The following is a 13,523-nucleotide window of genomic DNA, read 5'->3' as shown; positions in this document are numbered from 1 at the left end:
ATTTATCTGCATAATTAATCAGATCTCTTCACTTGTCCTCTGCAGGACAAATAACATAGAAGTCCCAAAAAAATAAAATGAACAGGGAACATAAAGGAACTAACTAATTGCTGAATAATTTGTTTGATTTTGAAGACTAAGACTGAATTTTTGAAGACTTATAATGTATTCCAGGTTTCAAATGCAAAAAATAAAATTTTCCCAAACTGATTGCCTGCAAACTGAAAGGGATAGCAAAACATAAAAGAATAAAGTTAAAATAAATTGGGCGAACAGTCCAAACATCTGTGATAGGATGAACAGAAAATACTCTCTAATTAGCGAGAAGTCCATAATGTATTGAGAAAAGCAAAAAGGAAGAAACTATGACGAAAAGAAGGTGGACAATTTAGAGAGGTAAATATTTCTAAAACTATCACATTCTACTTAAAAAAAAATTACTACATGGAGTAAGTAGCCAGCGCAAAGTTCCGCTTAAGAATTTCGGAGCAACTCATTAATTAGCTAGGCACGGATTCGAATTTTTCTTTTCGCCTTCCTTTGCTGACTAGCGCCCATTCATTTTGGAGTAGTGGAAAAGTATTGCGTTGGATTCTTTTGCAGGTTGATTATAAGCATGGTTGTCAAAGTCAAACGGAGGAGAAAATTTTATTATTAGAGAGTAAAATAATAACAAAGTATAAATGAAGGGAGTAAGAGAAAAAAAGAAGCAGTGAAATATATCATAAGCTTTTAAACCTTCAAAACAGACCATAACAACTTCGCAGAAATGGTCCTTTTCGCATTCCAACTTTTAAAAAATGCAATATATTAATATTAATGAGCTTTTATAATGAAACAGTATTAAAGAAGGAATTCCAAAAATTTTCCTTAAAATAACATTTTGGTTGAAAATGCATTTTCTGAAAGATATGGAGAAGGTAGTTTATTACTAATAAATGTTTATATTTTTAAAAACTCTTTTGCTATTAAATATCGGATTTCAGACCTATTCTTTTTTTTTTTTTTTCCTGTTTTGAAGACTTATATATCATTTAAAAATATGAGAAAGCAACTAAAGAAATTTGTTTAATTTAAGTTTGAAGCAAATTATTTCATGTTTTTATTTGCGGCAGATTGTGCAGAGTTAACTCATTTAAGGTTACTATGAAAACTTTCATGAATATACTGAAGTACTGCATACATCAACAGTAGTAATAGTAATTTAGATAACTTCTATATAGGTACATATTAAAACAGTTGCCCTATTCTTCCATTCATAGAATTCGATTGCTATGTACAACGCTTTTTGCATAAGGCATTTAGGAGATGTTATTTCATTACGAAACGGTTTCTGGTACTCTTGGCCCTAGTTGGCGCTACTAAAAATAAGAGACGGTCCCTTCCGGCTTAAAATCGCTGAATTCGAAATCAGCGGGCTAGTCCATGGCAAGTGCCATCAGAAACAACAACAACATTTATTTCCAGCTTATTTTATATGTAAAGTTCGAATTTGTTGACGCATTTGAGCAGGAAGTTGGACTCTTCATTCTTAATTAAGCAAAGAGATCATAAAGATTAAAAGCAACATTAGCATGTGTTACTAATTATTAACAAATTTTTCTAAAGAAGTAATTTTTTACACTGCAATATATAAAAAGAAAATAGAATTTATATCGACTATGTTTAATTCTTCGTTTATATTTTTAAAGGGGCGCAGTATACTAAAATTGGGAAAAATACAAAATGCACATTTTGAAAAATGGTAGTTTTCACAAAACTTAATAAAACTTGTAAAGCTGCACTCATCGAAAATTAATTATTGCACTATTATAAGTCTATTATGCAAACGGATTGTCATTGGTTCCCTTTTACTCACCGGAAATTACATGCTTCAAGATACTCTGCAATAGAGAATCCAAAATCCATTAGGCCTAATACAGGTGTTAGTTTCAGGGGGGAAAAAAATCTGCATTAAGATTATTTTCTTGGCAAATGATTACATTACTACAGGATACTACAACAGTTCATAATATATTAATGGTTTATAGATTCTGGGACTTGTCTTATAGTATGCTGTACTCAATTATTTTTATTACTGTTTTACGATTTTTTTCGTAACAATGTAAGCTGAAAATTCTGTCGCTACATTTAGCTAATCATTATCTTCGTAAGACTTTTAGCACTTAGGGCGGATATTTTATAGGTAACAAATTCTGGCACTCTTACATATAAATTTAACAATCATTTTTCACGGCAAGTTACAGTTCACTCAAGCAGCAGTCACCATTATCATTTATACATTTTATAATTAGGATATGTATGAAGCAAAAATATTTGCAACTATATTCAGATTGCAAAACAAAACTTCTTAATACATAACTTGCAAAAAAATGATTTGGTTTCATTACAAGAATTAAGAAATAATGGATACCGAACCCTTACTAGGATAGACGTTTCAATTATCTAATACCACCCTACTGATAAAATCTTGAAAGAGAAATGGTACAGCTACCTAATCCAAATTAGAATAGCAACGGAGGCAAGCCGCAAGAATGCGAAATTAATCTCGTCCGGAAATAAAGATAAGAAGAAAGGCCTTAACCAAATGAATAAATAAAACGAGCCCCACAATCTATTTCTTATCTGGAAGAAGTAAGAAAGCAAGAAAGAAAAAGCGAGCAAGGAGGAATCAAGAGACCGCAACTGAAGTCACAATGCCAACAAGACGCGAGGAAAAGTACGAAAAGGAGATAGAGCGGGAGAGAAAGGGAGACACACATTAACGTGACAAATAATGCAAAGAAAGAAAAGGCGACGGTAATGGAAAGAAAAAGCATCAATGAAGAAAAAGCACGGGGAGTGGAAAACCCAGCAAGAAAAGATACAGTAGAAGTAGCAGCAGCAGAGATAGATAAAGCTCTTTTCTCTTTTTCCCGGGCATCTCTGGCACAGACGAGAAGGGAGGCTAATTGCATTAGCGTGTTCGGGCTTGTACAGCGGAATCGGCACCAAGAAAAGGCCTGAACTAAATGGAGGGTAGGACGGGAGTTCCAGGATATGTTTCCCATAGAACTGACACGGAGACGTTCGGATACGACGATAAAGAACCTACCAACTTCCAGCCCGCTTACGGAGATTAACTTGGGTGGCTTATTAGACGAGAACTGCAATAAAACTCGAAAAAGTAGCCAATACGGCAGATTGCGCTTCTTGTTTTAGCCAATGAAGGGAAAGAAGGATTGGAATAAATGTAGCTTGTTGGAGAGCTAGAATCAGAGAATCACTGGTTGACAGTATTATTCGTTGACCTGATATTAGTTCAAAGTATTATGAGTGTAAGAAAGACCAAGCAAGAACAGTTTTTATGGAAACAGTGCAATGATAAGAGACATAAGCGGAACGTGGTAGAAAAATCACTAAACTCAAAGAAATAAAATGTACAAAACTGAAAGAGAGCGAAATATAAATCAATTTTATGAAAACAGACATAATTTCAACAAATTTATTTGCTAATTAGTTATTTTCGAATAAAAATGTATTTGTTTCATTTCTAGAGAGTTTCTTAACACAATCGGTAATTAAAACATTTACAATAATTAAAGATAAAATAAAATAAATTACAAGAATTTAGTAATGGTATAAGACATGGAAGCCTAAAGTTTTGAAAAAATGCGAACCGTTCTAAAACCGCCCCCTGAGGTTGCATAAAAATGGATTTTTCGTAGTATACACAACCACTTTTATTAGAAAAACAAAAACCTTAATAAATTTTTGTAAGCGAAAAAGTATAATTAAAACGTATGTAACATGATTTGCAATATTTGAAGCTTGAATACAGATTCTTTAAAACAACTTTTTTACAATAAAAAAATAAGAAACTGTTTTATATTAAATTTCAATTTTCTTGGACCTGTAAACAGATAATTTTACAAGGCTTAGATTGATGCCTTTCATTTAGGCAACATATAAAATTTTATTTTTATTTATTTTCAAAAGATGATCTATTTCCTCATTTTTATTAATAAAATTTACTCATGTTGAGTTTTTTTTTTTTTTAAATATATACTTTCTAGATCCTACAAATTTATTTAGTGCTAAATTTTAAGGTATTTCATGTGGACTTTTCAGAATGGGGAAAAAAAAGACGATCAAAGATGAAAAATTTCAAATATCAAAGAGTCTCCTCATTTTATTTGACAAAAGTATTATCGCATTCTTTCGAAAGAAAACCGAAATCGTGTAATACAATTTCAAGTACTTAAAACAGTTTTTTTTTTTCTCCCTTATGAAACCCTAGAAAACAGTTTCTTTATTCTTCCAGAGGTCGAAGGAAACAAAGAAAAACGTAATCTAATTTTAAAACAAGGCAAAAATAAAGTAGATATTGATGGCAGGAAAAATAACGGAGAAAGAAAAAAGGAAAACGTACAAACACAGAACTGAAGTGAACCAATAGCTAAATTCGAAGACCGATTTCAGAAGAGGATGGAGGGAGAGAAAAAGAATGAATGAATGAAGAGAAAGAGCGTATCGATTTCACATTTCCATACTTTTACAAACTTCAGCGGCAACACAAAATACAAAAGAGGGTTCAGAGGTTTAAAAATAAAAATACATTCTTTGCTTCCTCGTATCGGCTTTGGAAGAGCAATGGCGAACGATGAAATGCTATTTGCAAAGCAGCAAATGAATTTGAAAAATCGGAGAACTTAATGTGTGTTAGTTTTTTGAAGACTGGTATCCAAAGAATATACAAGAATAAAACGTGAACTTCAAATGGTAAATGATTGATTTGCACTTTAAAAGAAATGGCGAATTCAATGAAGTGAGAAATAAAATATAAATTCCTATTTCGTAAGCAATTTCAAAATCCATTATAACTTTTACAAGGAAAAATGAGATTTAATTAGGATTATGCAGGAATGGCCAATGTAGATATAAGTTGGAGATATGAGTGTCCAACTCCTTTTTAGTCAAAAATGGAGATTCTGAAGATAGGCACACTTCGAGCACAAACATATTTTTCATAAACTGAGGGAGATGCAAAATTTCGAGTTATGGGATATAATTTGAGAGTATTATTAATTTACAAATAATGTTTGAACGAGTTTTGGAATATCTTTATTAGGCAGCGATTTTGAATAAACAAGAAAGTGCTTCGTTTGCTTTACAAGTCACTAGAAATATAAGATCTATCTTTCTTTTAAAAAAGTTCATTGTTTTTTCCTTCAATTATTAACACACTATCAAGTCATTATACATGGAATGACCCATATTAAATAAAGAAGTACATCAATCTAGATATTATTTGGACACTATCTAGATTAAATATGCGGAAGGAATATTACTTAACGATTGAAAGGTTACACTTATTATATCAACCCACATGCAAAAGAACAAAAGATATGCTAAGTACGAGTAGTCTCAAGTTGTTGTTTTTTCCAAGGCCGGAGAAGTAATTGCTCAAAATCCAATGAATAACACTGTTCTTTTTGTGCATATGATATGATTCGTCAACTGGCGGTCTTTGATGTTCCAACATTTATCGACATTTCGCGAAAATGGCCAGATCTTATCAATGGGCGCAAAAAAGAATCTTAGCATTTCCAAGATGGGAAGTATAGCGCATATATGGCTAAATCTGTCACAACTCAGGCAATGGGAAATGGGTTTTAATGGTCATAAGCATCTCTTAATTTATAAAGAAAAATATTAAGAATTATTTCTAGCAATACATTTAATAGAATGAAGTGTAGAGAATGCTTATATGAAAATATTTACTAATAAACAATAGCTTTGACAGTTTATTTAGGAAAACTGTACAGTAGATTTAAAATATGGAAAAAGTATTTTATGTTCAAATATATTGTTTCTAAAATAGTGAATTGGAATTATAATGGCAATTGCAGAATGCTTAAATATGAAACAAACATGCGGCTAAAGATTTGAATAATTATATTGAATAATAAAAAAAAAAAAAAGCTTAGGCGTTCTCCATTCTCCATATGAATTTAGAAGCTCACATACAGACATGTCAAGCTTCGTTAATGCAACTGATAAAATTCTACAATTTTCTACACATAATTACTTTTGCAGCCTTCACAATGATTAAATTTAGAAAAGGTTATAATTCAAGTCGATAATTTCAGGTAAAATATTACGGTATATTAGAAGATTCAAGCAAATAAAGCCCATTAATACTTTCAGCGGGGTTGTTAGTCAAATATAGTAATACCAAGATATGTTTTAATAAGCATATCATGGTTATGGAATATTTTACAATGTACTATTCTTGTATCTATCTATACTAATAATAAAGATGAATGCGTGTGTGTTTTAGCGCTCTACTGGCCACATTGCTTAACCGACAGCTACAAAAATTGTCACATTTATACCTTAAAAATCGGAAATGTGCACCTCGGAGCGGTTTTATTTGAGAAATTTTAACTAGCCATTCGGCGAAACTTTGTCGTTTGCCTGCGACTTCAGAACATATTATAGCACAAAAATGATTTTCACACCATTTTAAATATAAAAAATATATCCTTAATGATGCTGCCTTAATAATCTAGGAAATTTTTATTAAATTAGGCAGCAAATTTTTTTTTCGTATAATTTCCAACAACAGATTATATTGCTGCCCTGAAATTCAAAACATTTTTATTGTTTCATTCCCTATTCGATTACATAATTTTATTCCGTTGTTGAAAGCTAAGGAAGAAGAATTCTGTTTAACATCCAAGCAGTTTACAAAACAAATAAAAAGATAAAGTTACAATACAGTGAAATTTTGAAGATAGATTAACCGGATATTTATGTTTTTAATAGCACTATAATGTATGGAATTTTCCATTACAAAAGTTCATGCGAACAATAAATAGAGCATATATAAGAGGCACTTAAAATAATGCGTGTTTAATGTCCCACAATTTTACAGAATCAAGGACATGAAGTTATATTTACTCGATTTAAAAAAAAAATAAAACATAACCAATATTCCCAATGAACCAGCTGGAAGACAAAGACGAATAGTTTTAAATAAAAAGGGCTGTAACAAATAAAACTGTCAGCTATGAAAATTTGAATATTATAAAAATGTGAGATTTTAGATCTACCATTCTATCGACCCTCTTAAAGAAGATTCGCTAACCAGCGCCCAGAGTTTCCATAAGGCTGATTGCCTAAGCTTATCGAAAAACTTATTGTTCTCAAAATGTAATATTCAATATTTCATAACTTAGTCAGATTTGATCGCAGAAAATAGAAAGGATTTTATTTATTTATTTAAAAGTTGGAATGTCAAGAATATTTCTCTAAATGTGATAACATAGGCTCAGAGAACTGAATAAAATTTAAACTTCATAATATTTTTCAAAATTACTTTTATTAATTGAAACAAGATAAAATAAATTAAGTTTATTTACATTATTTTAAATTTTTTGAAAATAAAACTAAAAACGGAATTTTTTCATGAATCAGATAAATTGTTACTAAATAATATTTTGAGATACAGCAAATATTATGAAAATAATTCAGTAGTCCACAGAACATAAAATTTCAATGCCGAATGATGTTTTCATTATCTCTTCAATGCTACTTTCTGCACTCATTTTCCAAATAGCGTGCTTAGTTTCAGCAAAAGATGTTTTTGTATTAAATGGTTTAATCACTTCCATTTTTATTTAAAGTTCAAATTTTGCGGGAATTGATAGAAAAACGGAAAGATATATAATAAAATGAACTGAACAGCTTAAGAAATTCGTAATAATACGAGTTCTATAAATGTCAATTTTTGAAGCTTAAAAATATTTAGCTGAAGAAGAAGAAGTAACAGAAAATATTGAATTGCAGATAGTAGCGAGTTTTAATCATGGAGAGCCAACTGATCACCGACGACTGGTCAATAATAAATGAAGGACACATGTTGAAATATTTTTCTCGAGATGACACCATCTTTTTTATATATAATATTAATACGAAGATGGGCACTTGAATGAAGATTAAACATTCACTTTATTACAGTAATGTTAAAATATTCTGAAGATGAGACTGAGAAAGTAAAACGCTCTAATAAAAGAGCAGAACGTTGCTTTGTTGGAAAGATGAGTCTCCAGGGTTCCCGAGTAAATAATGAAGAAAACATATGTTTTAATCAACGCTCCACCGCTGCCCAGTTCTATAAATATACGTGATTTGTAAGTACAACATGGACGAGGGAAATACTCCTGGTGATACAAATTGAAGATAATAGCTTCCCTCAGTGTGAAATAGAAGGGGGCCAAAAGAAGTGCGGGGGCGGGCAAAAAAAGAGAAAGGAAGAGGCGGCCGCAAAAGGAGATCACTTAGAAGAATGAAAGCAAGTCCATCGGGAATCAGAGAAACTCAGTTATCCTAAAAGTTTCCCTTCAGCGGAAATTTGATCGAGTTTTTGATGCGGGTAGGAGAACAAGATACAAGATACCCAACTGTTATGGCCTATATTCTTCTTAATTGAGAAGTCCTGGTATCACGAACTACTTATTTGTTCTCCTTCGGTCGCAACGATTCAAAATGAGAATTTTTTTGTTTTATTTTAGTTTTTGAAGCAGATTGATCCGAACTGAAAATACAAGAGCCTTGACAAAATCTGAAATAAATTGATAAATAGTAAAGCAGTAACGAAAAATATATTTAATATATATTTTTTTTATAATTATTATATTATAAAAATATATTAATATAAATTTTTTATTTAAAATTATCTCACGGACATAAAGTAAATAAAAATAGAGGGAAAATTTTACACTTAAGATATGAAAGCATGGATAAATGTCTCTCTCTCTGTCTTTCTCTTTCTCTCAGTTCATACAAGTTAAAAAATATTTTTTTTTTTAAATCGATCGAATCCTTTTTCACGACAACTTAAAGGTCTTCGAAAAACTTTCTAGCGTATTCTGTAATATAGGTGTTATACTTTCATCTTTATAAAATTATGAATCTTGAGTAAAGTTGTGAATATGTTGCATGGAAATGGCGAACAATAATTAGGAAATATCGATCTTGGTCATGAATTTAAAATTTTTACAAAATCTATTGTGTAATCCTTGTTATTTAGTAACAGGTATATGATAATTGAATTTATATTTCAGACGCGTTGTTTCTAAGCAATCGAAATCGAAATTTGATACAGAACTACAATTGTAGTCACAAAATCACAAATTTCATTTATTTAAGTTATTCCATCTTTGTATTAACGCGTTTACACGCTCCTAAAAGCAAAGACCAACATAAAGCCAATCGCTTGACGAATTTCGTTTCAAATTTGACAGGAATCTATGCTTTATATGTTAAATTTTTATACTATATTTTATTTTTCTAGCCCTATTCGTTTTATAGTTATCGTGTTAACTTATATTCGGACAGCTGGATAGATTACCTCTCAATGGATTACCTCAAAATTTGATAGATATCTGACAAATGGATTACCTCAAAATTTGATAGATATCTGACAAATGAATTACCTCAAAATTTGATAGATATCTGACAAATGGATTACCTCAAAATTTGATAGATATCTGACAAAGGGATTACCTCAAAATTTGATAGATATCTGACAAATGGATTACCTCAAAATTTGATAGATATCTGACAAATGGATTACCTCAAAATTTGATAGATATCTGACAAATGGATTACCTCAAAATTTGATCGATATCTGACAAATGGATTACCTCAAAATTTGATAGATATCTGACATTTGATAGATGCGGCTTTACAAAAATTTGATAGATAACTATAAATTTGGTGTTGAGACCCTAAACCAAATTTCATCCATCAATCTCAAGCCGTTTTTCAGTTTCATTTGTCACAGACAGATAGATGAACAGACATAATGTCAAAAATGTGTTTTCTGAATTCGGGGAAGTCTAAAGAATAAAAATTCGTCAAAATATTAAGTTCGAATTTTTTGAAGTTAAAGTTAAAGTTAGTTCTCTCTAAACAAAATAGTAAAAATTGGAAAATACGAGAAGATAAAAATTTGATTATTTCACCTCAATTATAGAAAATAAATATTTTTTATTATTGTAGATTTTTTATAATCTTGCTTCTTCAAATAGTTTTTCATCAATAGACTTTTTTTAATACCATCATACTTTAAAAGAAACCCTCCCTCTATAAACGCATTAAAAAAGATTTGTTATATTTCTTCGGAAATAAATCCTATACCGATTGAAATTAAAGCAACTAAACTACATGTATTGAACTTATAATTGCTATTAGGCAAACGACATGCAAAAGAATGTTCTACTATTTCACAGAAAGAACTCGACTAAAAAGTGAAATATAATACCAGAAAAAATGATAGAGCCTAACAGAGCTTTATTATTTTTTATAAAAAATTAATATATTTTGAAAGTTTTTATTTTTATCATTATAAACAAATTTTCGATACTAATGACAAATTTTCACTTTTCTGTGAAGATGCAAAATAGATTAAGTTCTTATATAACTGAAATCGCAGCAATGTTATTTGTTCCTTATTTAAATAAAATACTAAATTATAATTTTTTATTTCTGATTATAGCGATAGCACTTATGTGGGAGTTTGAAGCAAAATTATTACAAATCATTTTACAGAATTTAATAGGCATGGCACACATTTAACTTCAAAAATTTTTTGACCTATATTTTTGTGTGGCGATCTGATAAAACTAGACAAAAGAAAAAAAAAAAAACTTAAATAATTACATATCTTCTTTTCACAGCAACAACAGTAACAAATTAAAAAAAAATGATTTTTTTTTTTTAGAAGACCGTTCGTTTAGCATTTGAATTTTATGTTTCTTCATATATATATATATATTTTTAATTTTCAGAAGATTATACTTTAACCGTTTATCTGATTGAACAAAAAATTCTGTATAAGCAAATAATAAAGCAATTTTTATGCGAGAAGAAGAGCAATTTATTTTTAAATATTCATTTATAATAATGATGCTAAAAATGAACGCCCTTTAAAAAATTTCATCACTACTTACTCGTGAAGTTAAATTTTAACTGTAAATACAAAGGAATAAGTAAAATATATTAAAATCACGCTTTAAATAGAAATTTCATACTATATATGGAAAAAATAAGCTTTCATACTTTTACATTTTTCTTTCATACAAAACATTTTTCATCATTACCAATGAAAAAAAAAAGGTACGATGAAATATTAGGAGTAACAATGAAAACGATTTAAGTTTTACTTCATCGAAGTTGTAAAATAGGCTTAAAATATATTTAAATAGAGAAAAAAAATTATGCGACAAAAATTGGTATAATTGGAAAGATTTTTTTGATGTAATACGATGCAAAACTTACTTTTATGCTATAACATTTTCAGAAGTTTATCGTGGAAAAATCTACAATGAACTTGAATTTTAAAAAATTAAAATTAAAGACAAATAGCAGTGTGGAGTATATTTCCATCCGCCAAGGTGTATATGTGTTAATATGTCTAGCTTATAGAAGGTCAACCTAATACACATTCATTTTTACTATTAGTACAGATAAATAACTATTTCGTAACTTTTAAAGCATTTATTTAAATAAAAAAATAAGATTTCTGATAAAACACAAAATCTAAATCACCTTCTAACATAGAATACGGATTCGATTCAGATAACATCCGCAATACAGATACACATTCATTTAACGACATTGGGTCAACTCCCAGAAGTCCATTTCGACGAATCGACTGCCTTTCGATTTTCCAATACTTCAAAACTCGAACAGCGTAACGCGAAGGAATTTCATCTAAACCCCTTCATGGTACAGCCGTGATTTCTCTCGTGGCAGCGAGGCGTCAAAAATACAAAAATGGGGATGCAAAGCTTTCACCGGCGAGGAAAATTCGATTGCATTGTTGAGAGCGACGTCAAAACTTGGCCCGCAGCATCTCACCGACTAATCTTCCGTCGTCGAGTATTGTACTGGCACAGCCTTTCAGGCCAATCATATGTCACATTAAAACAGACTGCCGTATTTCGTCGATCACAATGCCAAAACCTTCGGCTGCAATGTGCGAGTTATTTGCCGATGCTATTCTACCTCGCTCTAAATTAAAGCGCGATCCATTCCCCAAATATCAGGAGTAGGATTTTACTGCGAACTATTCCAGGGGCAGCACTGAACAAGAGGAGAAAATGAACGCCAATAAAATGAATTAAGATTGAGAAGTGGTCCGGATTTAATGAAGATAGCCTTTAGATGCGACTCAAGTCATATTTTCTATTGGAGAAGAGTGGTACGATGAAAAACTTTGTCATAAATAAAGGATTTTTAATAACATGCTTCAATGTTATTTAAATAAAGGCTACAAAATTTATAAATGTAAATTTTTGTCATTCAAGTTTTCTATAAATGAATATCAAAATGGATTTTCTTAAAATAACTTTCTTTACAATAATTGTTAAATGGAGAAACTTCGTTGAATACTTTTTTTTACATACTACTGTATACTTTTTAAGTATATACAAAACTTAGAAAACAATAATATTTCTCTAAAAAAAAAGACTACCAGGTTTTAATATTTAAAGATTAAAGTATTTAAAAACTGTATAAATTTGTTTTCGTTCACCAGAACAGCTTCGGGGAATATTTAGCAATCATTGATATTGTAGCCATGTTCATATCCATCCATTATTCATGTAAATGCATATTCAATAATTAGATGAAAATTCAATAGCAACAAATGCTTGGAAACAAGAAAACATAGTAGAAAGAAGAAAAAAAAACATGCAACCAAGACATGCTTTCATTTAATTCAACCACCAAAACTATTTAAAGATATAGAAAGAACATTCGATCATTAATTGGCAATTGTGAACCAGGACGTGTTACATCTTGAAACTTCTCTGTATAAACATAAAAATTATAAAAACACATTTAATTCAGAATACAGATTAATACAAAACATTTATATAATTTAACTTCTTTCGATCTTCCACATCTTTCTTTTGATTTATACACATGACAATCGTGAAAAAATACACCGAATCAAGAATACCATATAATAAAATTTTGTATTAGACGAAAATTCAATAAAAACAGATGCTTGGAAACAAGAGAACATAGTATAAAGAAAAAAAAACTTTTAAATAAGACATGCTCTTATTTAAATCAATCAACAAAACGATTTAAAGATGTAGGAAGAACATCTGTTCATTAATTGGCATAAGCGTTTCACATCTGAAATTTCTCTGCATAAACAAAAAGATTATAAAAACCGAATTAATTCAGAGTACAGATTAATACAAAACATTTATATAATTTAATTTCTTTCGGTATTACACATTTTTTTTTTAATTCTTTCTTTTGAATTATAGACATGACAATCGTGAAAAAACACACAGAATCCAGAATAGCAGTCTCTAATACATAAAAAAAAAAGTAGAAGCGAAACATTTTGAGTGGTTGCTTTAAGTGCCTCGTTGAAAAGCTCTAAAACGTATTAAATATACGAGTTTTATAAATATTCATGCTCCGAACCTCCGCATTCCGGCTGAATATTTATG

General features: G+C 30.0%; 1 protein-coding gene across 2 annotated transcripts in view; it reads right to left on the bottom strand.

The window, feature by feature from the left end:
- LOC129989279 (uncharacterized) overlaps positions 1–13,523 on the bottom strand; it is a 354,012-nt gene that overhangs the window by 35,886 nt on the left and 304,603 nt on the right. The gene's annotated exons all lie outside the window — the stretch shown is intronic.

The sequence above is a fragment of the Argiope bruennichi genome, chromosome 2 (assembly GCF_947563725.1).
Source record: "Argiope bruennichi chromosome 2, qqArgBrue1.1, whole genome shotgun sequence".
Taxonomy (NCBI): Eukaryota; Metazoa; Arthropoda; class Arachnida; order Araneae; family Araneidae; genus Argiope; species Argiope bruennichi.
Note: the sequence above shows the minus strand (reverse complement) of the source record. Positions and strands in the feature narration are given on the sequence as shown.